At 46.0% G+C, this 27,087-nt stretch overlaps 1 protein-coding gene across 1 annotated transcript in view; it reads left to right on the forward strand.

The window, feature by feature from the left end:
- SCUBE3 (signal peptide, CUB domain and EGF like domain containing 3) overlaps positions 1 to 27,087 on the forward strand; it is a 1,051,867-nt gene that overhangs the window by 402,551 nt on the left and 622,229 nt on the right. The gene's annotated exons all lie outside the window — the stretch shown is intronic.

Below are 27,087 nucleotides of genomic sequence, written 5' to 3' on the forward strand. Positions count from 1 at the left end.
ATTTGCAAATACCACCAAAGTAGTATCAATTTCACTACAGTAGAAATAGTAGAATAGGTGTGTTCACATTTAACCCCTTTACCCCCAAGGGTGGCTTGCACGTTCATGACCGGGCCAATTTTTACAATTCTGACCACTGTCCCTTTATGAGATTATAACTCTAGAATGCTTCAACGGATCTAGGCGATTCTGAGATTGCATTGTTTTATCGTGACATATTGTACTTCACTTTAAAGGTAAAAATTTTTTGCTATAACTTGCATTTATTTATGAAAAAAACAGAAATATGGCAAAAATTTTGAAAATTTTGCAATTGAATTGAATTTTTATGCACTTAAAACAGAAATATGTGACACAAAATAGTTACTAAATAACATTTCCCACATATCTACTTTACATCAGCACAATTTGGGAAACAAAATTTTTTTTTGTCAGGAAGTTATAAGGGTTAAAAGTTGACCAGCGATTTTTCATTTTTACAAAAAAACTTACAAAACCATTTTTTTTAGCGTTCACCTCACATTTGAAGTCACTTTGAGGGGTCTATATGGCAGAAAATACCCAAAAGTGACACCATTCTAAAAACTGCACCCCTGAAGCTACTCAAAACTACATTCAAGAAGATTATTAACCCTTCAGGTGCTTCACAGGAACTAAAGCAACATGGAAGGAAAAATTGAACATTTAACTTTTTAGTCACAAAAATGATCTTTTAGCAACAATTTTATTTATTTTCCCAAGGGTAACAGGAGAAATTGGACCCCAAAAGTTGTTGTCCAATTTGTCCTGAGTATGCTAATACCCAATATGTGGGAGGGAACCACTGTTTGGGCACATGGCAGTGCTCAGAAGGGAAGGAGCGCCGTTTGACTTTTTCAACTTAAAATTGACTGGAATTGAGATCGGATGCCATGTCGCGATTGACGAATGCCTGATGTACCTAAACAGTGTAAACCCCCCACAAGTGACCCCATTTTGGAAACTAGACCCCCTAAGGAACTTATCTTGATGTGTGGTGAGCACTTTGAACCCCCAAGGGCTTCACAGAAGTTTTTAACGCCCGGGTGTGAAAATAAAAAATCATATTTCTTCCACAAACATAATCATTTAGTCCCCAATATTTTATATTACCAAGGGTAACAGGAGAAATCGGACCCCAAAAGTTGTTTTACAATTTGTCCTGAGTACACTGATACCCAATATGTGGGGGGGGAACCACTGTTTGGGCACATGGCAGGGCTCAGAAGGGAAGGAGCGCCGTTTGACTTTTTCAACCTAAAATTGGCTGGAATTGAGATCGGACGCCATGTCGCATTTGACGAGCGCCTGATGTACCCAAACAGTGGAAACCCCCCACAAGTGACCCCATTTTGGAAACTAGACCCCCTAAGGAACTTATCTAGATGTGTGGTGAGCACTTTACACCCCCAGTGTTTCGCTAAAGTTTATAATGCCCGGGCATGAAAAAAATAATAATTTTTTTTTCCACAAAAATGATTTCTTAGTCCCCAATTCTTAATTTTCCCAAGAGTAACAGGAGAAATTGGACCCCAAAAGTCATTATCCAATTTGTCCTGAGTACTCTGATACCCCACATTTGGGAGAAAACTACTGTTTGGGCTCACGTCGGGGCTAAAAAAGGGAAGTAATGACGTTTTGGAATGCAGACTTTGATGGAATGGTCTGAGGGCGTCATGTTCCGTTTGCAGAGCCCTTGATGTGCCTAAACAGTAGAAACCCCCCATAAGTGACCCCATTTTGGAAATTAGACCCCCTAAGGAACTTATCTAGCTGTGTGGTGAGCACTTTGAACCCCCTAGTGTTTCACTAAAGTTTATAATGCCCGGGCGTGAAAAAAAAAAAATAATTTTTATTCCTCAAAAATGATTTCTTAGTCCCCAATTCTTAATTTTCCAAGGGTAACAGGAGAAATTGGACCCCAAAAGTCGTTGTTCAATTTGTCCTGAGTACGCTGATACCCCACACGTGGGAGAAAACTACTGTTTGGGCACACGTCGGGCTCGAAAGGGAAGTAATGACATTTTGGAATGCAGACTTTGATGAAATGGTCTGCGGGCATCATGTTCCGTTTGCAGAGCCCCTGATGTGCCTAAACAGTAGAAACCCCCCATAAGTGACCATATTTTGGAAACTAGACCCCCTAAGGAACTTATCTAGATGTGTGTTGAGCACTTTGAACCCCCAAGTGTTTCACTAAAGATTATAATGCCCGGGCGTGAAAATATAAAATCCTGTTTTGTTCCCACATACTGTAAATGATCATTTAGTCCCCAATTTTTAATTTTTCCCAGAGTAACAGGAGAAATTGGACCCCAAAAGTCGTTGTCCAATTTGTCCTGAGTACTCTGGTACCCCACATGTGGGAAAAAACTGTTTAGGCACACGTCGGGGCTCGAAAGGGAATTAGTGACGTTTTGGAATGCAGACTTTGATGGCCTGCTGGCGTCATGTTCCGTTTGCAGAGCCCCTAATTTGCCTAACAAGGAAAACAACCCACATGTGACATCATTTTGGATACTAGACCCCCAAAGAACAAATCTAGATGTGCCCCCAACTAATCTAATGTAAATTATTAGTGCATGGAGGTGTGGTACAGTTTGAAGCAATCCTTCAAACACAGGCCAGGTTTTTCGGGGCAGGTGTCGCATTGGTAAATGGTTCGGTCTTTCCCCGGGAAGGAACAACCACGGGAAGGGCAGTCTCCAATGAAGGAAACCACCTATGCCAAAACATGGTATCCATCCACAGACAGCTGTTTCGGGGTATTGCCCCTCATCAGTGTGGAGTAGGAAACTGGCTAGTAGGAGCAATGCCTAGTAGAAGACTGTGAAAAATGAGGATGAATGAACTCATGGAGATTAACATCCAACACTGCGGAGACACCATCACATGTTTCTCAACGCAGTGATTCTAGAGCAATGCCCCCATCCCTTATGGGAAATATGTAAAAACATGCAAAACACAAGCCGCGGAGACGCCATCATGTGTTTCTCAACACAAGCAATGACTAGCCAGGTCTTTCCCCGGGAAGGAACAACCACAGGAAGGGCAGTCTCCAATGAAGGAAACCACCTATGCCAAAACATGGTATCCATCCACAGACAGCTGTTTCGGGGTATTGTCCCTCATCAGTGTGGAGTAGGAAACTGGCTAGTAGGAGCAATGCAATGTAGGCATTGCTCCTACTAGCCAGTTTCCTACTCCACACTGATGAGGTGCGGAGTTTCCTGAATACCTTGAGTGTTGTCTCTTGGCCTTCTGGCATCGCCACTTTGGTGGCTTAAGCCGGTCGCTGCTTTTGGGAGATAGCCAGGAGGTTTCGGGGAGGAAATCCTTGGAGCTGTGGACGATGGGAGTCCGACTTCAATTCTCTGGGACCGGTGATAGCCGGGTCAAAAATGGATTCAGGATTGACATCGCTGAAGATAAGAAGTTGCATTTTTCCCTGGGATATTTGGTCAACATGGTGTTTTATGACATCCTGAAGATTCGGAAGTCCGATATAATATGCCTGCAGGAGTTTAGGAGAGAAGGCAGGTATGTACTGGTGCTATCTTCTATGGCGGCTTGCCAGAATTTGTTTACTGCCCTGAAAAATGGAGTGGCAAATCCTTTGCTGGAAGGTCTTACCTTTACTGTGCTGTACTCTAAGGGAGATATCCCACTTGTAGTATTCATGCACAACCCTTTTGTTTCCCTGGAGGACATTGCTTTATTTTTGAAAAGACATTGCATTTATGTTCAGTACTCCCACAGGGTCCTGAATGGAGAAGGGCTCTGGACTGGGAAGTACAAATTTTTTGTGAGATTTGGGATGGATCCCCAAGGCCTGGGAGGCATCCATTACCCCCCTCTTAATTTTTCAATTGGGAAAAATACTGTTTTTTTGTTCTTTCCAGATGCCCCGATGTATTGCAGGAGGTGTAAAAATTTCGGGCATACCCAGGATAGTTGCAAGGAGATGCCAACTTGCAGGAATTGCAATGCTTCTGGCCATATGGCAAAAGACTGCACAAATCCTGTTATGTGTAATGCTTGTGGTGAGGAGGGCCATAAGTATCGGGACTGTAAGGCCAGGATCAGTCCTAGGTCTTACGCTGAGGTCTCAGGTGGGGCAGCTGCACCCCTTGCTGCTGTTGTTGACATTCCACAGGTTTCAGACTCGGAACTTATTGAGGAACCTGAAATCATGGAGGCACATGAGGAGGCCCTGCCCCAAACGGAGTCTCCCAGCCCAGAGGTGGCAGTTTTGGAAGCTACTGATGTTGAATGTGAGCTCCCTCTTCAGTCTGATGTCTGTGGGGAGGGGGAGTTGGAGAGTACTCTTGGCAATACCCCCAGTGTATCTTGGTTTGCTACTGAGGAGGAGTTGGCCAGTTATGGAGATCAAGGTGACTTCACTCTTGCGAGGTCCTCTGAGGATGAGGAGCCTGGAACTTCCTGTAAGAAGCCCAGAACGGATTGGGCAGACCCCGGTGAAGTTGGTTTAAGTCCGGTGAGTGAACGTAGTTACCCTCAGAATGTCTTCTCTCCTGACACCAATGCTCTTTTAGGCATTCCCGCAGACGTAAACAGATTCAAGGAGTTGCAGTTCCAGATGGAAGACGAAAACGGCTGAAGAGGAAGTGGCGTGTTTGTCGTCATGTAAATAACACAGTCATGTTATGGCTCCCCAAGCTGGTTGGGGCATTGCGTCCCTGAATGTCAGGCAAATTAGATCCAAATTCAGGAGGGCAATTGTTCTAGATTATATTAAACAGATGAATGCTCACATCTTTTGTCTTCAGGAATGTGGGATTGTGGACGCTCCAAGCGATAAGGACTGGCCTTACAGACAGCATGTATGGTCTGGCTCATGTGTTAATAGGAATGATGGTGTAGGGATATTAATGGGTAACAGGGAGATTAGTTTAGATAGCTACACGGTGGTAGAGGTGGGTAGATGTATAATTGCACATGTTAACTATGGGAGTTGGAAGTTTCGCCCCCAGCATTTCGCCCCCAGCAGTTCGCCCCCAGCAGTTCGCCCCCAGGTACACTTCGCCCCCGAACATTTCGCCCCCAGAATTTCGCCCCCGCACATTTCGCCCCCGCACATTTCGCCCCCAGCAGTTCGCCCCCGCACATTTCGCCCCCGCACATTTCGCCCCCAGCAGTTCGCCCCCGGCTGTTTCGCCCCCAGCTGTTTCGCCCCCGGATGTTTCGCCCCGGATGTTTCGCCCCCAGCAGTTCGCCCCCGCACATTTCGCCCCCAGCAGTTCGCCCCCGGATGTTTCGCCCCCGGATGTTTCGCCCCCGGATGTTTCGCCCCCAGATGTTTCGCCCCCGGATGTTTCGCCCCCAGCAGTTCGCCCCCGGATGTTTCGCCCCCAGCAGTTTCGCCCCCAGCAGTTCGCCCCCGGATGTTTCGCCCCCAGCAGTTCGCCCCCGGATGTTTCGCCCCCAGCAGTTCGCCCCCAGCAGTTCGCCCCCAGCAGTTCGCCCCCGGATGTTTCGCCCCCAGCAGTTTGCCCCCAGCAGTTCGCCCCCGGATGTTTTGCCCCCAGCAGTTCGCCCCCGCATGTTTCGCCCTCAGCAGTTCACCCCCGGATGTTTCGCCCCCAGCAGTTCGCCCCCAGCAGTTCGCCCCCGCACATTTCGCCCCCGCACATTTCGCCCCCAGCAGTTCGCCCCCGGATGTTTCGCCCCCGGATGTTTCGCCCCCGGATGTTTCGCCCCCGGATGTTTCGCCCCCAGCAGTTCGCCCCCGGATGTTTCGCCCCCAGCAGTTCGCCCCCGGATGTTTCGCCCCCAGCAGTTCGCCCCCGGATGTTTCGCCCCCAGCAGTTCGCCCCCGGATGTTTCGCCCCCAGCAGTTCGCCCCCGGATGTTTCGCCCCCAGCAGTTTGCCCCCAGCAGTTCGCCCCCGGATGTTTCGCCCCCAGCAGTTCGCCCCCGCATGTTTCGCCCTCAGCAATTCGCCCCCGGATGTTTCGCCCCCAGCAGTTCGCCCACAGCAGTTCGCCCCCGCATGTTTCGCCCCCAGCAGGTCACCCCCGGATGTTTCGCCCCCGGATGTTTCGCCCCCAGCAGTTCACCCCCGGATATTTCGCTCCCAACAGTTCGCCCCCGGATGTTTCACCCCCAGCAGTTTGCCCCCGGATGTTTCACCCCCAGCAGTTTGCCCCCGGATGTTTCGCCCCCAGCAGTTCGCCCCCGCATGTTTCGCCCCCAGAAGTTCGCCCCCAGCAGTTCGCCCCCGGATGTTTCGCCCACGGATGTTTCGCCCCCAGCAGTTCGCCCCCAGCAGTTCGCCCCCGGATGTTTCGCCCCCAGCAGTTCGCCCCCGGATGTTTCGCCCCCGGATGTTTTGCCCCCAGTAGTTCGCCCCCAGCAGTTCGTCCCCGGATGTTTCGCCCCCAGCAGTTCGCCCCCGGATGTTTCGCCCCTGGATGTTTCGCCCCCAGCAGTTCACCCCCGGATGTTCACCCCCGGATGTTTCGCCCCCTGTCAGTTCGCCCCCAGCAGTTCATCCCTGGATGTTTTGCCTCTAGCAATTTGCTCCTGGATCTTTCGCATCCGGGAAAAACCTGCCTGAACTGAACATTGGCAGGTTTGCTTATCACTAATAATACACCATATGAGTCTAAGATATACAATTCTGATCAAATTAGTTTTTTTTATTCTCAAACTTTGTTTTCTAGATGAGTAATTTTACAAACAGACAGGAAAATAGTAGGATTTCATTGGTTACTAAGGAGGTCGTGCCCCCTTGGGAGCAGAACGGATCCTGGCTCCCTATGATACATTCAGGGCTGCTTGTTTACAGCCCTCTGCAAAGCTCCCCTTCACCCTCCGCTCATGTGCTCTGTCCTGGACAAGAGGAGGGCTCCCCCTGCCTGTGTAAAGCCGTTACAGGACGGAACACATAGGGGGGGCTTTGCAGAGGGCTGTAAACAAGCAGCCCTTTATACATCATAGGGAATATATTGTTAGCTGCATGCTCCTGTGCAGCCACGCCCTCTAGAATCCATCCACAAGTACTGCTACTAAGGAGAAACAACCTCCTTAGCAACCACTGAAATCCTGCAGCACATGGAGCTTTAACTTGGATGAGACTTTTCACACAGAAGTGAAGCTGCTGGAAGGTCTCCTTTGGAAATGAATATCATGGGCACAGGTACTATAACATAACATGTTTTTTGCAGAGTTATGCTTTAACTGTATATATCAAAACTGTTTTAACAAGAAACATAAAAAGGTATAGAGGGGAAGGATTAGAGAAAAAGAGAAAATACAAATTGCAGGTTATAATGCTTGAATTATTTTACAGCTAAAAACACTGCTCTCAAAACATACAATATGTGACCATGAACTAAAAATCAAAGCTGTAGGCAATGCCTCTCAGATAATCCATCAAGCTTCTATTATCGAAATCTTGCACGATACGTTTAACCCTTGCTGAAATTGCAGCATACTTTTTGTTTCTTGCAGCGATGGGATTTCCTGCTATTATCTGAATAATTTCAAAACTATGGAGCTCTTGCTGATGTTTCAGACAGTTAATGAACCGGTATATATTTTGGAAAAGAGTACCACATGTTTCTCGAAAGCTACGGTGCCATCCTTCGACATCATTATTTGTTCGCTGTTGATCATTCAATCTTCGTTCATACACATTCCAGAATTGAACTGGAAACAAAGGTGCTTGACGTCCTCTGCGATTCATTCGACCGATATAGCTGTCTTCAAAATAGTTGGCAATAGGTATTGCTTCTTGTGGAAAGTCAGGATCTTCCACCAATTCTTCAAATGATTGCACAACATTCTGTGGTGGTAGAAAGGCCAGGGCAGGTATCATGCGTATCCAACGGGCAAATTCATGGTCACCTTGGTATTGCATCTTGAGTCCTTCATTTTGAACTTTACGCCAAACCGACTGTGAAAGGTGGAAAAAGCAACCAGTCTTCACAAGGTTGGGGAATTCACTTTCAAATGCCTGTATTGCAGCTAGTTCAAAATCCAACATCAGGTTGTCTGGCTGCAGTCCAGGCTGCAAGTTCTTCAGCTCTTGCAGCAACCTCTGGTATGTAGAACGGCTCTTGTCTGTCAGCAAGGTGTACACTACAGGAACAACAAGGCCGCTGTAGACTACATGGATTGTGTAAAGTTGCTTAAACAAGGCTGGTGTAGTGAAAAACATGCCATCAGCAAACCACTCTTTACTTTGTGCCAGTAGATGGAGATTGTCTCTTGTTTCAAATATCAACATACGGCTGTGTCCATTTCCTAATTTAAAATGAAAGTATTAGTAGAGGAAATAACAGAAAAAGTGTAACAAGCAGCAGACAGAGTTTTGGGATAAATTCACAAAAAAAATATCCTAATCAGAAGACTCTGTTCATATCTCACATTAAATACTCACATTTTGCTCCAGATTTTCTGATTTCATAATAAAAAAACTGAAGCAAAATCTAGTGTGAAGGGGCCAACCAATAGTTTTTTACAACATATATTGTCCCAGTGGAAAATTATATATTTTTGTTTAAAATTAAAATTACTTCCAAACTTGAAATAGGTCACCATTTTAGGGTACCTTTAGACCCTTCAACTAGACGGCCGTTCAGCACGGCCGATCGCCACTATGCTGAATGGGCCGTCTAGTTGACAGCCGCATCCAGACGCGGTGTGCGGCTGGACGTCTGAATGAACGACTGGGCGGTCCGCCCGCCTGAATGGGGCATTCCATTCAGGCGGATGGGCAAGCTAGCCGTCGGGTGGGCAGCGCGGACGTTCGTGACGTCCGCGCTGCCTATGCTGTCTCATTGAGAGGATTGTGCAGGACGCAAAAAAAGCCAGTAAAATCACCAGTGTGCTTTTGGCCTAAGGCATAACTGAATGGTCCATTAGGCTGGGGTCATATGCAGCATTAATGTGTAAATCCCATCCACATGCTGATGAAAAAATTTTGTTTACAAAAAAAAAACATGCAGTGCAGCATGTCAATGTATGCTGCCATTATACAAACAAAATTCCAGCCATTCAGACAAGGGGCTGAAATCCTGCACTAAAACCTGCACCTAAATCCATAGAGTTAAGTGAAGATTTTGATACAGAATTAGGGTACCACAATAGTGGCCACAATTGCAGGCACAAATAGATTCCTGTGGGATCTCCAATTGCTACCGCAATTACAGCCGCTGCGGAGATGCCGCTCCACAATCCCCTTCCGTCAGTGGGCACGAGGCCTCAGGCTTTATCCAGACAAGCTGGATTTACAGGCGTATTCCGTGCTGTGTTTCCTGCCTGAAACCCGCCCTTTCATGTCTATGGTGCGGGTTATGGGCAGATTCCGGCCGGGGCCGGAAAACGCCCCACCGGAAAATAGTTTCAAAGCTATTCCGGCGGATCCCGGAAGGAATGGGAATGGGCAAGAGGGAAACCTCCCGAAAAATGCCTGCAAACCACGCCAAATACGCTCGGTTTAGGCCATAGCAGGGCATGGCCACGCCCATAGCAGAGCTTGGCCACGTCCCCTATTTGCAGAAGCGTTTTGCCAAAGCGCTTGCTAAGTGCTTAAAAAGTGCTTGGAAGCAGCAGGCAAAACGTATCTGCAAATCATGGCGTATCTCACCTGAGCTCCGGAGTTCAGCCCGACCTGTCCACGGATCTGCAGGACTGAACTACGAGAGCCGAGGAATCAGCCGGCGATGGCAGTTCAGTCCGTGCATGCCGCAGACAGGCGAGGCTGAACTCCGGGGCAGCATCCAGGACAGGTATGGCCAGTACAATGCTTCATATTTGGAATTAGTGTTGGCCGGTCCGATCACTGAAGATCGTAATTTATTACGATTTTCAGGCTGATCGTTATTTTAAATTACGATCCGATTTGTAGCCAGATCATGATGATGATCTGAATTAGAAATCGGAATCCTCCGTAATCTGAAAACACTGTCCGGGCATACACTCCCGAACAGTGTGCGCATATATATATATATATATATATATACACACACACACTATACAGGTGTACAGCGTGTGTGCATATTTAGCTTTAGTAAATGGCTCCAGGCTGCGCTGTTAAAAAATAAACAAACCCAGTTACTCACCTCTTTCTCCAGTGTCCAGTACTGGCTCCGGCTCCTAGCCCAGCAGTGCAGGGAATCCCGAAATCCAGGCGGCGCATCGCCGCCTCTGTGCCTGCCGTACTATAACTACAGTGGAGAGTGATCCCAGGATCGCTCACTAGACGGTCCTGGGAAAGCACCACATCACGTCACAGAACAGCCCGGCACATGTGCAGAGGTGGTGATGCACAACCCAGAATGCATAGCATTGGGATTTCGGAATTCCCTGCACCGCCGGAGACAGCGCTGGACACCGGAGAGAGAGTTGAATAACTGGGTTTGTTTATTTTTTAACAGCGCAGCTTGGGGCCATTATATATATGCAAGAAAGCTGGAAGAAGAGTGGCTCAACTGAGATTGTTGCTGAGGACTCAGTGTGCTGCTAGTGCAGGGGTTGGCTTCCGCCCGTACTTAACATGCATCCATGAAGAAAGACCTCCGCGCTCCTGAAGTCCTATACAAATCCTTTATTGCATTTCAAAGTTCCAAAAGTGCCAGACCACCATCACCCACCCACATATATATACACACACACACACACTGTTCGGGCGTACAGTGTGCATATATATATATATATATATCTACATCTAGCTCTGGAGATTGGATCTGAATTAATTCCAATCTTTCGGTATGATCAGCCCGATCTGATCCTATCTTTCCAGTGATCGGCCAACACTAGTTGGAATCAGTAGGCCTCACTACATTATATTACCCTCAAAGTTTCCCTTGAAGGCAAAAATCACATAGTATTTTATATCAGCACCTTATAGTGTAGCATTTTTCACATTTGTGCAAAATAAACTTTGCAATAATTATGCATAATGGAATTGTTTTAATACAATGTTAAATGGTTAAGTAGCTAGTAGTTAGTCATGCAGAAGGAACTGCTGCTGGACACCATCAATACTGATCTCCTGGAACTCGAGGGGGATAACAAGTTGATCAAGGGTTTGAGGTAACCTTGGGATATTGCCAAGTTGCCTTGCTAATCGTATTGTCCTCTTCAGTGATGCTTTCCTTGGGAGAAGTGCTGCAACATTAGAATGGGCTCCTGAAACGACGTCTGTGAGAATCTGTTGTGGTGTCTCCTGTGTTGTCCTTGCCCTGGTCACAGCCTCATTAACAAGTCGGATTGCTTCAGGTCTTGCAGCTTGTGCTGCGTGATTGTGAAGATTGACTACTTTCACAACTTCGCCAGATTCTTCATTGGTCCAAACACGTCCCTTGCAAGTCGACCGTTTTTCACATACCCAGATGGAATGAACATCGTCAGCGGTTCGTTTGGAAAATAAGTAAATGTGATTCTCATGGACCAACTTCCTCCTTCCACGTTTGGACAGAACTGAATTCATAGTTGTAGAAAGTGAATTGCTGTGGAAGCTGACTGATTTTTTGTGGCAGTACACTTCTCTCTTTGTGGAGATTTCAGACACTGCTATATTCTGATATACAGATGGAATAAAAGCTAGTCTAATGTAACTTGCAGGACATGTGACCATGCTACTTGTTACATCTGCAACAAAACTTGCAACAAAGCAGGTCAGTGCTTGGTCAGGTAAAAGTTCAAAATTGTTTAGATTTTAGGCCTCTTGCACACTGTAATTTTAGAGTGGTTTCACAATTGTGTTTGTGGCCGCCAGAGGTCGATCCGCTCTGGATCTGACATCCAGCTGACCCCAGGGCAATGCTGGCTGAATGCTGGCATTCCGCTTACATTGCCCATAGAAGTGAACGGCTGGGTTCCGCGATCTGCAGACGCCCGTTCGCTTTCGTAATGCCGCATTCCGCTATCAGTGTCAGAACAAAAAGAAGAGCATTTTCTTCTTTTCGTTCCGCTGCAGGTTAGCGGAATGCGGCATTACAGAAGCGAACGGGCGGCCTGTAGTGCATATGTAGCGGAAGTTTGAAAGCACCCTTATGCTGCCACTGTTTTAGAACTCCAAAGCACGTGCTTTACTGGCATTTTTCAGAGCGCTTTTGTGAGCGCTCTCGGTAATGACCCATAAGATACAGGCTATTGATGAACGCTAAGTGCTCAAAAATAGCTCCTGTAATAAAATAAAAAGAGCTGGCCGAAACAACACCTCGCTTTTCTAGCCATTGACTTATCTACTATATAATTGTCTAAGGGTCACTTTCGTCTTTCTGTCTGTAACGTTTTATTCGTATATTCATTGGTCGCGGCGTCTGTCTGTCATGTAAATCCAAGTCGCTGATTGGTCGTGGCAAAACGCCCACGACCAATCAGCGACGGTCACAGTCTGCCATAAAAATGGCCGCTGCTTCACTGCCCTGTACTCACCGCTGAACGCTCACACAGGGTTAATGCCAGCGTTAACGGATCGCGGTGTACCGCACTCCGTTAACACTGCTATTAACCCTGTGTGACCAACTTTTCGCTATTGATGGTGCCTATGCAGCATCAATAGTGAAAAGATGTAATGTTAAAAATAATAATGATAAAAAAAGTTATTCTCACCCTCTCCAACGTCGCGCTGTCCTCCGCGCCTCTCTCCAATGCACACCGTCCAGGACCTGCGATGATGTCACGGTCATGTGACCGCGACATCATCGCAGGTCCTACGCTCAGACTGGAAGCCACCGCCAGCACTGCAGAGAGGCGCAAGGACTTCAGGGCCCGTGGCTGAGGTGAGTATATCTTTATTAATTTTTTAAACACGAATATAGTGCCCACATTCCTACGTGGACAGTGCAATATACTACGTGACCAGTGCAATATACTACGTTGGCTGGCCAATATACTATGTGCGCTGTGTAATTTACTATGTGCGCTGTGCAATTTACTACGTGGACTGTGCAATTTACTATGTGCGCTGTCCAAAATACGTCGGCTGTCCTATATACTACGTGACCTGTACAATATACTACGTGGACTGTCCAATATACTACATAACCTGTGCAACATACCACGTGGCTGTGCCTTCTAGAATACCCGATACATTAGAATCGGGCCACCATGTAGTATATTCAAAATTGTCAATCTTCTTAGCGATTTTCCAGTGCTTAGCACTTGGGAAAGTGGCTACTGTGAAAGCGGTCTTAGGGCTAAAACACAAGGCCAAAATTCCCTGCCTAATTTGGGGCTGAAACATCTGGGGGCAAAAAGCAGGGGGCGAAACATCCGGGGGCGAACTGCTGTGGGCGAACTGCTGGGGACAAAACATCCGGGGGCAAACTGCTGGGGGCAAAACATCTGGGGGCGAACTGCTGGGGATGAAACATCCGGGGGCGAACTGCTGGGGGCGAAACATCCGGGGGCGAACTGCTGGGGGTGAAACATCCGGGGGCGAACTGCTGGGGGCGAAACATCCGGGGGTGAAACATCCGGGGGCGAACTGCTGGGGGTGAAACATCCGGGGGCGAACTGCTGGGGGTGAAACATCCGAGGGCGAACTGCTGGGGGCGAACTGCTGAGGGCGAAACATCCGGGGGTGAACTGCTGGGGGCGAACTGCTGGGAGCGAAACATCCGGGGGCGAACTGCTGGGGCGAAACATCCGGGGGCGAACTGCTGGGGGTGAATCATCCGGGGGCGAAACATCCGGGGGTGAACTGCTGGGGGCGAAACATCCGGGGGCGAACTGCTGGGGGCGAAACATCCGGGTACGAACTGCTGGGGGCGAACTGCTGGGGGCGAAACATCCGGGGGTGAACTGCTGGAGGCGAACTGCTGGGGGCGAAACATCCGGGGGCGAACTGCTGGGGGCGAAACATCCGGGGGTGAACTGCTGGGGGCGAACTGCTGGGGGCGAAACATCCGGGGGCGAACTGCTGGGGGCGAAACATCCGGGGGCGAACTGCTGGGGGCGAAACATCCGGGGGCAAACTGCTGGGGGCGAAACATCCGGGGGCGAACTGCTGGGGGCGAAACATCCGGGGCGAAACATCCGGGGGCGAACTGCTGGGGGCGAAACATCCAGGGGCGAACTGCTGGGGGCGAAACATCCGGGGGCGAACTGCTGGGGGCGAAACATCCGGGTACGATCTGCTGGGGGCGAACTGCTGGGGGCGAAACATCCGGGGGTGAACTGCTGGAGGCGAACTGCTGGGGGCGAAACATCCGGGGGCGAACTGCTGGGGGCGAAACATCCGGGGGTGAACTGCTGGGGGCGAACTGCTGGGGGCGAAACATCCGGGGGCGAACTGCTGGGGGCGAAACATCCGGGGGCAAAACATCCGGGGGCGAAACATCCGGGGGTGAACTGCTGGGGGCGAAACATCTGGGGGCGAAACATCCGGGGGCGAACTGCTGGGGGCGAAACATCCGGGGGCGAAACATCCGGGGGCGAACTGCTGGGGGCGAAATGTGCGGGGGCGAAATGTGCGGGGGCGAAACAACCTGGGGGCAAAATGCTGGGGGCGAAATATTCGGGGGCGAAGTGTACCTGGGGGCGAACTGCTGGGGGCGAACTGCTGGGGGTGAAATGCTGGGGGCGAACTGCTGGGGGCGAAACTTCCTAAAACCGTTAACTATAGGGGGTGGCGGGCTAGAATTCTTAATGTGTACTGTCCATCAGGACACGACAGGAAAAAGGAGCGTCTGGCTCTTTTGGAAAAATTAAGTTTGTTTCTTCTGGGCAAAATGCCTACAGTTTTAGTTGGAGACTTTAATTGCACCACAGAAGGGAATTGTGACATAACTGGTAAAAAGTTATCCAATCTTATTTCTGATTTTTCTCTTCTAGATGCTGCTGCTCTGAAATTTGGCATCCCACCACCGCCAATGTACCATGCTGATAGGGGTGGTATTGCATCCAGGATAGATAAAATGTTGTTTTCCAAAAATATGTTGTGTATGAATTTTGAACAAAATGCTGTACCTTTTTCTGATCATGAGTGTTTGAGAGGTGTGTTTAGTGCGATTGATGGCCGTGTGTATGGGGGTGGGGTTTGGAAGCTGAATGTAAGATTGTTAGAAGATGAGGATGTGATGAATGAATTAAAAATAAAGTATAAAGAGTGGAGAGTATGTAAGAGGGATTTTGCATGTGTACTGGAATGGTGGGACTGGGTTAAGGTGTGTTGCAAAAAATTCTTCAAAAAGTGAGGCTATAAAAAAGCTGCTATTTATCGGAGTAGACTAATGATTTAAACAGGCGCTTAGACTGGTTAAGGAAGTGTGGAGAAAGTGGCATGGATGTGTCTGATCTGCTGGCTGAGACAAAGAGTGAATTAAAGAGTGTTATGGATGAAAAAGGGAAAGAAATCATCTATCGCACCAAAATAGAACATCTTGAGAAAGATGAAAAGTGCACGAGGTTCTTTTTTAAGAAAATGAATGGGAGAAAGGCTGATATGGATAAAATCCTGGATAGGAATGGTTTGTGTGTGTCAGGTGACAATGTGATAAAGGAGGTGAATAGGTTCTATAGCAAGTTGTATGATAAAAAATGGATTGATTCTGGTCTTGTTTCAGAAGTGCTGAATGGGTTAGAGAACAAGTTGGATAGTGGAGAATGTGATATTTTGAATGAGGACGTAATTATGGAAGAAGTAGAAAATGTGATGAAGAGTGCTAAAAAGAATAAGACTCCAGGTAAAGACGGATTGCCGGTAGAATTCTATGTGAAGGCGTGGGATATTCTGGGAGCTGATTTGACTGAGATATGTAAGTATATGTGGGAGAGTGGTAAGTTGTGTGAATCAATGAAAGAGGGGGTGGTTGTGCTTGTGCATAAGAAAGGTGAGAGAAAGTGTTTAGAGAATTGGAGACCTATAACATTGCTGAACGCTGATTATAAAATCTATAGCAAATTGTTGGCGAATCGTATGCGTGAGGTGATTTGGTAGTATTGTGGATGAGGATCAAGTGTGTGCTGTGCCTGGAAGAAGTATGAGTGATAACTTATTGTTATTAAGGGATTTGATTGGAGACTGCATGGGAAGGAAACGGAAGTGTATGGTTCTGTCAATTGATTTTGAGAAAGCGTTTGATAGGGTCTCGCATGTGTTTTTGTTTAAAGTTCTGGATAGAATGGGATTTCCTCAAAAATTTGTGAATGGGATAATGTCTTTGTATGATTGTGTGTCAAGTGAGTTTCTTGTTAATGGGTGGTTGAGTGAGAAAGTGAATATTAAGTCTGGTGTAAGGCAAGGGTGTCCCATGTCCCCTGTCTTGTTTGTATGTGTGATTGAACCTTTGTTGTGCTTGGTGAGACGTGATAAAATGATGTGAGGTTTGTTGGTACCTGGGAGTGGTGGGAAGCATGTGAAAGTTCTTGGATATATGGATGATGTTGTGGCTGTGAGTGAAAGTGTTGCGTCTATGAGTAGGGTTAAGTTGCTTTTGGAGTTTTTCTGTGGTGCATCTGGCTTTAGAGTGAATTGGAATGAATGTAGTTTTAATTGTTTTGGGGATGACAGGGTTAAAATGGAGGGGGTAAAGTGTGAGGAGGGTGCTATCAAAGTGCTGGGAGTATCATTTAATAGGGACTTGGAAGGTAAGGAGAGCTGGGAGGAGTGTGGATTGCGCATATAGCGTAAGTTAAATTTTTGGCGACTGAGAGACTTGACCTTGAGTGGTAAGATTTTGGTCATAAAAGCGGTGATTCTTCCGATTTTGCTTTTTATTGCCACAGTTTTTCCACCATCATGTAGGAAAATAAAAAGAGTGGAAAAGTTAGTTTTTACTTTTTTCTGGAGCAGTAAAATAGAGAAACTTAAGAGAGAGAGTCTTTTCAAGGCGTGTCACCATGGTGGCATGGCCTTTCCAAACATTGAGATTTTTCTGGGGCTTCAGTATATCAAAACTGTTGTTATTTTGCTGAATAAAGGAAATAAGGGAGCGTATATGGCAAGTTATTCTGCTGGTTGGATGTTATATGGCTTATGTTGGAGAAAGAGGGATGCTAGAGTGCCTGTTGCTTTCAAGTGTCCGGTCTGGTATGAGGTGATTGAGAAGTTTGTGAGGAAGCATGATTTACTGAGTGTTCCGATGAATGATTTTAGAATGGCGAAGAATGTGATGAAAATAATACGTAAGAATGATGTGGAATGTAATATTGTGGGGTTGAGAGGGAATGAAGTTTCGATTGCATGGAAGAGTTTGGAAACGCACGGGATGTCTAATAGACAAAGGGATATTGTATGGATGTCCTTGCACAATATTTTGCCTGTGCGACAGGTTCAGAAGAGACGAGGTCTGACCAGAACTGATGTGTGCCCAAGGGAAGGATGTGGTGGATGTGAAACTGTGTGGCATACTATGTGGGACTGTGATTACGCGTGCAGTGTGTGGAAGTGTGTAGGTGGGTTGTGTAAGGAGTTAGCAGGTGTGAGTTTTATTGACTGGCGTGTTGCGATGTTTGGAATTGGTGCATGTGGTCGTGTGAAAAATAGAATCCTATGGTTAATTATGACTTGTGTGATGCAGAGTTTGTGGGATATGAGGAATTTAGGAATTTTCAAAGAGAAGCATGTATCTGTGAATAAGTGTGTCGGGCTGATCCTTTCTAGATTATACTTGATTTATAAATTAGACAGCGAAGGCGGTGGTGGTTCTGATGCAGAGGGTGTCTGGAAATTTAAAAAATGGCAGCACCTGATCAAATATCAGTGAATTTTAGTGATGTTTATTGATGTTCAGGATGTCTTTTGTGTATACCCTTGGTTTGTTATACTAAAATAAATATGAACCATGATGATGAGAGTTGAAACAACGACGTTTAAGTTGATGAGCTTATATTGAGATGTTTATAACTAACCTGAATGATTTTAAAAAAAAAAAAACACAGCTGTCTGTGGATGGATACCATGTTTTGGCATAGGTGGTTTCCTTCATTGGAGACTGCCCTTCCCGTGGTTGTTCCTTCCCGGGGAAAGACCTGGCTAGTCATTGCTTGCGTTGAGAAACACGTGATGGTGTCTCCGCGGCTTGTGTTTTGCATGTTTTTACATATTTCCCATAAGGGATGGGGGCATTGCTCTAGAATCACTGCGTTGAGAAACATGTGATGGTGTCTCCGCAGTGTTGGATGTTGATCTCCATGAGTTCATTCATTCTCATTTTTCGCATTGGTAAATGGTGTCCCTGCGTATTCCTTTTTTGCAACACACTCGACACCTTTTTTGCGGCTTACCTTTTCTTTGGGTTGGCGGGACAACCCTCGGAAAATGCTAAGCTGGTACAATACGAGCACCTTCAGTTCCAGAAGTACTGGGGCTCGCTCCTTCCTGAGTGCCAAACAGCAGGGCCTTAACCACTACCTCCTGGAAATGAAAGTACGACGTATCGGTGTGGAATGCACATTGTGACAGCAGGAATGCGTTGAACATAGCCATTTGGACGATGTGCACGGCCAGCTTTTTATACCACACCTTGGCCTTCCTCAATGCATTGTACGGTTGGAGGAGTTGATCGGAGAGATCAACGCCCCCCATGTTTTTGTTGTACCCCACTACACATGTCGGTTGGCGGACCTGTGTAGAGGTACCCCGTACAGTGCAGAGGGTACTGCCATCACCGTGTATGGTGGTCAAGAGATGGACATCTCTCTTGTCCTTGTACTTGACCGCAAGCAGGTGGTCGCTACATTGGGCTCTGCTCTCACCTTTTCGGAGCATCAGCCCAAATAGCATCTTCGGGAGGCCTCTCTGATTTTTGCGGACAGTACCGCAGGCTGCGGTACCTTGCTCAGAGAGGGATTTGTAGAATGGGACGCTGGCATAAAAGTTATCAGTGTAGAGGTGATAACCTTTATCCAGCAGTGGGTGCACCAAATCCCACACAATTTTCCCACTCACTCCCAGGAAAGGAGGACACTCAGGGGGTTCAATCCGGGTGTCCTTCCCTTCGTACACTCTAAACCTGTGGGTGTACCCTGAGGTACTCTCCCACAGCTTATAGAGTTTGATTCCGTACCTGGCCCTCTTACTGGGCAGGTATTGACGGAATTGCAGCCTTCCCTTGAAGTGAACCAAGGACTCATCCACGCAGATGTCCCTTTGGGGCCCGTACACCTCAGCAAACTTTTTGTTGAAGTGTTCAATGACCGGCCGAACTTTGAAAAGATGGTCAAAGTTGGGGTCACCTTATGCGGGACACTGTGCATTATCAGTATAATGCAGAAATTTGTGGATGGCCTCAAAACGCGTCCGGACCATGACCATTCGGAACACTGGAGTGTTATATAAAATATCAACACTCCAATATTGCCAAAGTTCGGGCTTCTTCAGGATCCCCATATGGAGGACCAGGCCCCAAAACTGCGTCATTTCAACTGCGTCTACAGGAGACCAGTTTGAAAATGATGAACGCGGGTTTTGCTCCAAAAACTGACGAGCGTACAAATTAGTTTGCTCCACCATGAGGTTAACAAAATCCTCAGAGAAAAAGACTTTGAAAAAGTCAATTTCTGTGAGGCTGGTGGTGTCAAACTTGATTCCAGATTCTGCCACAAAATCAGGAATCAATGGCTCGTAATTTTCGGGGGGCGAGGTCCATACGGGGAGCACTGGGTCAGCTGCGGGCATGGTGGGTGCTGCTTCATCTTCGGTCCTGGAGCGTCTGCGTGGCAGTTCCGCAGGAAACGAGGAGGAAGATGAGGAGGGGGAAGAGGAAGAGGATGAAGAATCCAAAAAATAAAGAAAAGTGGGATCGTCATCCTCGCTATCAGTGTCAGAGGCAAGTATAGCATATCCCTCCTCCATTGAATAGCGCTGTTGGGATGAATTTGATGACATTTTTGTGTAAATATGGTGCTTGGGTGTACACTTTATTGAAAACTGTATGTGTACGTGTGGGGGGTAGTGATTGGTGTAAATTTTTTGTAAAGAAAAAGCTGTGGAAAAAAGTCTAAAACAGCAGGCCCTAGCTCTGATAAGTGTCACTTATCAAAATTAGGCTGCTGGATGTGCGCACGGGGGTGGGCAAGGGGGGCGGGTGAAAAAAAAAAAAAGGAAAACAGCAGGCACAAACTCTGATAAGTGAACTGTGTCACTTATCCAAGTTTGGCAGCTGGGGGATGTGTGTGCGGAGTTGGCGCAAAGGGGGCTGAGAAAAAAAAGCGAGCACGAGTGTTGATCGGTGAACTGCATCACCGATCAACGCTCGGCGGTTGCGCACAGAGGCGGTGGAAAAGGGGGGTGGAGGGGGCTAAAAATTGGGGGAAGGGGGATGGGTGGATTGGGGTGGCTGAAGAGAGATTGGGCAGGGATCAGTTAGGGTTGTAGTTAGGTGGCACAAAGGGGGTAAAAAAATGAAAAACGGCAGGCACAAGCTTTGATAAGTGACGTGTGTCACTTATCCAAGTTTTGCGGCTGCGGGATGTGTGTACGGAGGTGGTGCAAAGGGGGTTAAGGGAAAAAAGTAAGCACGAGTGTTGATTGGTGAACTGCGTCACCGATCAATGCTCGGCGGCTGCTCACGGAGGCGACGCAAAATGGGGGTGGAGGGGGTTAAAAAGAGGAGGAAGGGGGGATGGGGGGATGAAGATAGATGCGGGTGAAAATAGATTGGGTAGGGGATCAGGGATCAGGTAACACTTACAGTTGGCGGTTTTCTCTTCTTTTTTCTGCAGGGATTGTGATGCTACAAGCTGTGGCACCACAATACCCAGCACAGGAGCTCTTACTGCATCTGACCTCTCTGCAGGAATCCTCAGCTAAGAGTGAGGACCCAAGACAGGTCAGAGCCAGGTCAGGGAAAGGCCACAGAGTGGTCACATCGCTGCTGTGACCTGTCATTGGTGGGATCAAATGAATACATCGATCCCACCAATCCCTGCTCTGTCTGGTGTCCATGGCAACTGTCTAGGATCGGATCGGAGCTCACAGCTCCGATTCCTAGGCAGGTCATGGCCAGGTCACCAGCAGGGCACAGAGCGGTCACAGCGTGACTGCAGCTGTGCCTTGTGGTTGGTGTGATTGCCGATCTAATCGATCGTGCCAACCAACTCCTGCAGGCCCTGCACCAGGCTCCAGCCTAGGATTGGTACTAATCGCCACTGTGCCCTGCGATTGGCGCAACCGATTAGATCGGCGATCGCGCCAATCCAGGGTTGTTGCCAGACACCGGCTCTAGGATCGAGTACATCGATACTCCGATCCTAGCCTAGGACATCATTGTTTCAGCCAAGCTGATTGGCTGAAACAATGAGAAACGCTGCGATTGGCTGTTCAGAATTGAACAGCCAATCACAGTGCTCTGGATGCCGGGAGGGCGGGATCGCAGCCCGGGAGGCCGACGCCATCTTCCATAAGGTGAGATGGCATTGGAATTTTAATACGATCACCGCGACTTAAGTCGCGGTATCGCATTAAAGGGCTCGACGTACTATCCCGTCCACGGTCATACGAGCCCGGGTAACGTGGACGGGCTACTACGTCGGATGTCAGAAATGGGTGAAAGAAATAAGGGCCTTACACCTCAGAAGTGGCATCAACTTCGCCACAGTAAAAATAGTCTAATAGGAACCGACATGTCTCTCACTACACCCAATCCAGCAGATGGACACCCAACTTGGAGTGTTCACATTTTAAAAAATGAGGGCCTGACACCACTAAATTGGAATAACTTTCACAAGAATAGACATATTATAATTGGGACTGACACATCTTCCATTACAGGTAACTCAGCAGATGTAGCCCAACCATGACCGTTCATATTTACACAAATTTGTGCTAACATCAGCAGCAGCAGCCACAGAAGCTACACTAAAGATATCACAGAGTGCAATTATGTGACATTAATGCATCACACTTAAAAATGCAATATCACCTAGTCTGTACAGTCTGTGATTGGGGTGAAAAAGCCCTTGGAGATCCATGACTTGTTCATCTTAATGAAAGTTAGGCGGTCAACACTTTTAGGGGACAACCATATGTGCTTATCCATCAGGACACCACCAACAGTGCTGAAGACACGCTCTGAGAGAACGCTGGCTGCCAGGCACAATAAAACCTTTAAGGCATGTGAGGCGAGCTCAGGCCACTCCTCCATTTTGGAAGACCAAAATGTGAAAGGGTCCAAACCCTCCGTGAAGGTATTGATATTTAGTTCTAGATACTCCTGCACTATCCTCTTCATTTGTTCACCAAGTGCAAGACTTGGACTGTTTTGCTGGTGTCAAAGGACTCACAGAAATTGCTTCTTCCACTTCCACCACTGCTGCTGCGGCTAATGTTTTGGCGATGACAAATTGATGGGCTGAAGGTTGGAAGTCTACAGCTGTGATGCCAATTGTGTGCTTCACTGCTGTCTTGGGGAAAAGCTCTCTTAAAGTTGTATAAAAGTGTGTTTCGATACTCCAGCATTCACGGGTCCCTTTCTAGGGCGGGAATCATCTGGCAAAATTTGGTTTTATAACGTGGATCTAATAAAGTGGCAACCAAGTAGTCAGAGTTATTCCTAATCATTACTATACGGGGATCATGTTATAGTGCAGCAAGAAGACACTCATATGTTGGGCTCTACCATGAGGTCCAAGCCCATGCTGTGTTGGTGGCTGGATAACAGTGAGGCTCATTTCCTCTGTCCCCTCCCTCCAACCCCGAATAACAGATAGGGGAGGATTATCCTCTTCATCTGACAGTTGCTGGTCCATCACCTCTTTCTCCTCCATTTGTTCCTCGGATCTTGCACCTTCGATAACAGTTTGTCTGTTATCATCACCAGCCCCCCTCGATCGCAGTACTCCACCCTCCCTTGGCACCCACCTGTGTGATGACAGTCTTGAACTTCGAGACAATGTTATCCCTTCTGCAGCCTCTTCTGCTTCCTCCTCTTCTTCTGGGACGACTATCTCCTCCCGCAGACTATTTAAAGTCTGTTCCAGCATATAGATGACCGGAATAGTGATGCTGATGATGGCGTCATCAGTGTTAACCATCTTAGTAGCCATTTTGAAACTGTGCAGAAGGGTGCAGAGGTCCTTAATCTGTGCCCACTCTGTAAACGTGATATGCGCCACCTCCGTACTTCGTTGGCCCAGGCTATGCGACATGACATACTGCGTCAGGGCTCATTGCTGCTGCCAGAGTCACTGCAACATGTGCAGAGTGAAATTTCAGTGTCGGCATATCCCATATGAACCTGTTAACTGGGATGGACAAAGACCTCTGTATTGATGCAAGTCGATGAGCAGAGGGGTGCAAACAGTGGAAATGAGCACACAGCTTACATGCTTTCTGGAGCAGGTCACCAAGACCAGGATAGTGGCTGAAAAAGCTTTGCATCACCAGGTTGAGGACGTGAGCCATCAAAGGCACGTGTGTGAGCTTGCCTTGCGGTAGGGCCACCACCAGATTTGCACCGTTATCAGACATGGCCTTCCCTGGATGCAGGTTCAGCGGAGACAGCCATTGATCAAATTCAGCCTGGAGAGCTGTCCACAAATCTTCAGCTGTATAACTGCGATCTCTAAGGCATATCAATTTTAAGACTATTAAAGCAAGAAATGTGCCAAATACCTTAATAGGAAGACGTGGCGGGCTTGTATAAAATATACCGCCATATTAGTAAACATTCCACTCCTTAAACATGATATCAGATAGGATATCAAATAGAGTATCAGATTCAAATAGTAAAAAATTAATCATCAGTTTATTAAGTAACAATCATATATAAATAGAGTACAAAAAAGCATTGTAGCAAAAAGCACAGAACATGAAACTAGATGGGGGTCAGTAACCCATGCAAAAGAACGCCCATGCCTATAATATGTATAAAAAATGCAAGCCACACAATGTGGCAGCCCTTTCAGGAGTAAAGGAATAGATCAGGTGCGCAACCATCATACAAGTGTTCCCAAATGGGGAGGGTTGCACTGCCAGCATGAGGTGCTTATCAATGGATAATGCACGGGCACCCACAAGGAGGATAAAGGTCCCCGACGTGCGATTCAAGTCCACACCTGGTCGCTTTCTCAAGGGGAGTGGGGTATAGATGGCCGAATAGGACCTTTTGTAACACTGGCAACAGGTCACATGGTCGGTCACATGTTAGCAGCAGACCAATCCAAACGGCGTAAGCTGCGCATGCGTCGTGTTACCCCAAGGTCCTTCATGAGTCTCGGCGTCAAGCATCCAGACGGACGCACAAAGGAGTGCGCACGCATGGAGGCAGCGAAAATGCCAAGGCCCAGTGAAAGACACGAGATGACAGCGTGCATGCACACTGCCGAGGATGTAAAATATAATTCAGTAAATAAGTGGCAAATAAATACATACATACAGGAATATATTCGCATAATATACAAATGCAAAAGAGTTATAAGTATCAACTATATGCGCGCATACAACATCTCAGCTTTGAAAATATAATCCCCGACACTTTTGGGTCTGCCACAATTGTGACCGAAAATCATTTAAAGTTTGGGGTATTGATATTATCCACCTTGGAATCAGGGGTGGTAGTTACAAAAAACTTTTGGCCCAATGTGAGGCCAAATGGATCTTTACTCTAGGGACGATGGTCCCTAAGGGCCTCAATGAATCCTTGAATTTTGCCTCTTATTTGTAGATCCTTTGTATTGTATCCGTCTTGTACACATCCACTTCAGAGGATTTTTCTTTTGTTTTTATTCTGTTTTATTCTTTTTCTTCTATTTAGGTTTTTTATTCATCATTATTACCAATTACTCTTTGGGGTCTTTTTGAGCCGATTGGTACCGTTGGGATACAAGATCCATCTCACCATCAGCTGTAAAAATAATGCTTATCCTGTAAAATACTCAGGACTAGTTACCAGATAAAAATATAGTGGTTTATTTGGATTCTTCCATCAAAGAAAGGTTATTACAGAAAAACAGGTGAATAAAAATAAGTGAAAGAGAGATTGTCCATTAGATCATGCTCTGAGATCCCACATGGCAAAAGCAACATGTATTCTTCTTCTCTCCGGGATCCTGAATAGCAAATAGCTGCTGTGTCTCAGTTCAGCTTCTCACATCGCCGTCAAGTAATATACCAGCTGTTATGTCATGTCATGGCCCAACACAGGCGACATCTTCGTGTCTGTCTCTCATGATGGTGAGGGAAGAAGACAGCGACCCCTACAGTTAGCCATGAATTATATACGTCTCTTGAAGCACGTGATCTCGGTATATATGGAGTTTGACATTTACCTCAAGGCTAAACTTAAATATGTAGTGAGCTGACATTTACCACTTGCTAAAATAGCACATGCAATGGAAGGCAATGTCCCATACAGAACATATAAGAATACAACTCCATATATATAAATCCATAACTAATAATATTTAACAATTCCCCCTTTTGAGGGAGACAGACATTAATTGGAACCCTCAAATATAACAAGATCTTTTTTCTTCTTTTCTTATTCTTTGACAAAATAATTTAATATCAGTAATAATAATAATAATAATAATAATAATAATAATATCAGATTACCGTTATAAGTACTCAATGACATAATTGATGTGAATTCATGTTATGGTAAGCCGTGAACAATATTCATATAAAATATGTATAATTATACTTCCCTAAGTCTAAATTGAAGCATCTCAGGTCCAGTCATCATCATCTGATGTCATCTGGTCTTCATTTTGATGTCTTCTGTCTTCTTCTTGGTTCTTTTAAAAATACAGTTTTTCTCTAGCATATAGATGTTGTAGAAATTGTGTTGTGTATCAAATCAAAGTCCATAAATTCAATTGTTGATAAGAAACAAAGTCTATAGATGAAATGCAGCTTTAATATCTGTGCAGTGTCATCTTTAAAAACCTGGGCTTACATTGGCTCGCCTTGGATATTCTGAAATCCTCCATCGGTACTGGTCTTTGAACAGGTGTGACGTCTTTGGTCAGCAAAGCAAGGGTTAAAATGACTCTTCCTTGCTAAACATAGCACCATAACCAGTCCTTGTCCTAATGCACAGGACATATGTCAGGGTTAATTACCTTCATTGTTCACCAGCTTTACATTGAAGCTTTACAGGTGATTGAAAACCTCTGGAACTTGATAAGAATGTGATAACACAGTTCATCTCAGCATCATAGGATCATCGTCCTCTGGTTGTCAGGTTAGACACTTTAATTGTGACTGTCAGTGGTGGATACTGCACTTGTGACTGTCAGTGGTGGATACTGCACTTGTGACTGTCAGTGGTGGATACTGCACTTGTAATTAACACAGTCTATTACTCAGTAATCATAGCTTTGTTACCTTCTGGGACTTCTGGATCGCGGCATTCTTCTTCTTGCAACTGATAAGAATCAATGAAGTTTAGAAATGTGAAAAGTCTTTATTAACATAATTTCAGTGTCTTGCTTGAAGTCTTCATTCCCTATCCTATACCAAATCTGGTAATTTTCCTATCCTATAATATCACAGCGTACCATAGCAATCAGTAATATCCATATAATTATTATCAGAATTTGTACTGTATATGGATTTCAATGTTTGAAATAATAAACCAATAATAAGTGATAATACATTATTATCCATATTTTTTTCATGTGATAGAACATTTTTTTTTATGTCTTAGGTGTAATTACCTTTTTCAACCCATAGGTGTCACTGTGTTTTATGTAACCAGTGTTTTCATCTTTATTAATAAGGAATATATTTATTTATACTAATAATATGTAGGAATGTATAGCCATGAACCAAAATAAGAATATATGAGTGAGCGAATGAATGAATAAAAGAATTGTTGCATATAACTCAGAAGTGAAACATTTTCCTTAGTAAAAGAACCATATAATTGCTATATTTAATGAAGCAATATTCTCAGTAGATATTACTTTACTAAATATTGGTGAAAGAATTAAAAATAATGAAAAATAAGAATAAAAATAAGAATAAGGCCTTTATGTTGATGCAGAGTAGTTATGTCTTCAGTAACATATACCCTTAATATTTCCATGATCTGGATTATTTCATAATTGTCATAAACTTGTGTTATCAAAATATTCAAATTATGCAACTTTGCATGTAATTCCTCTTAGTGTAAAGAAATGACTCTTTATAATACTTGTTAT

Source organism: Dendrobates tinctorius, unplaced genomic scaffold (genome assembly GCF_039654945.1).
Source record: "Dendrobates tinctorius isolate UK_male_01 unplaced genomic scaffold, ASM3965494v1 ptg000045l, whole genome shotgun sequence".
NCBI classification, from domain to species: Eukaryota; Metazoa; Chordata; class Amphibia; order Anura; family Dendrobatidae; genus Dendrobates; species Dendrobates tinctorius.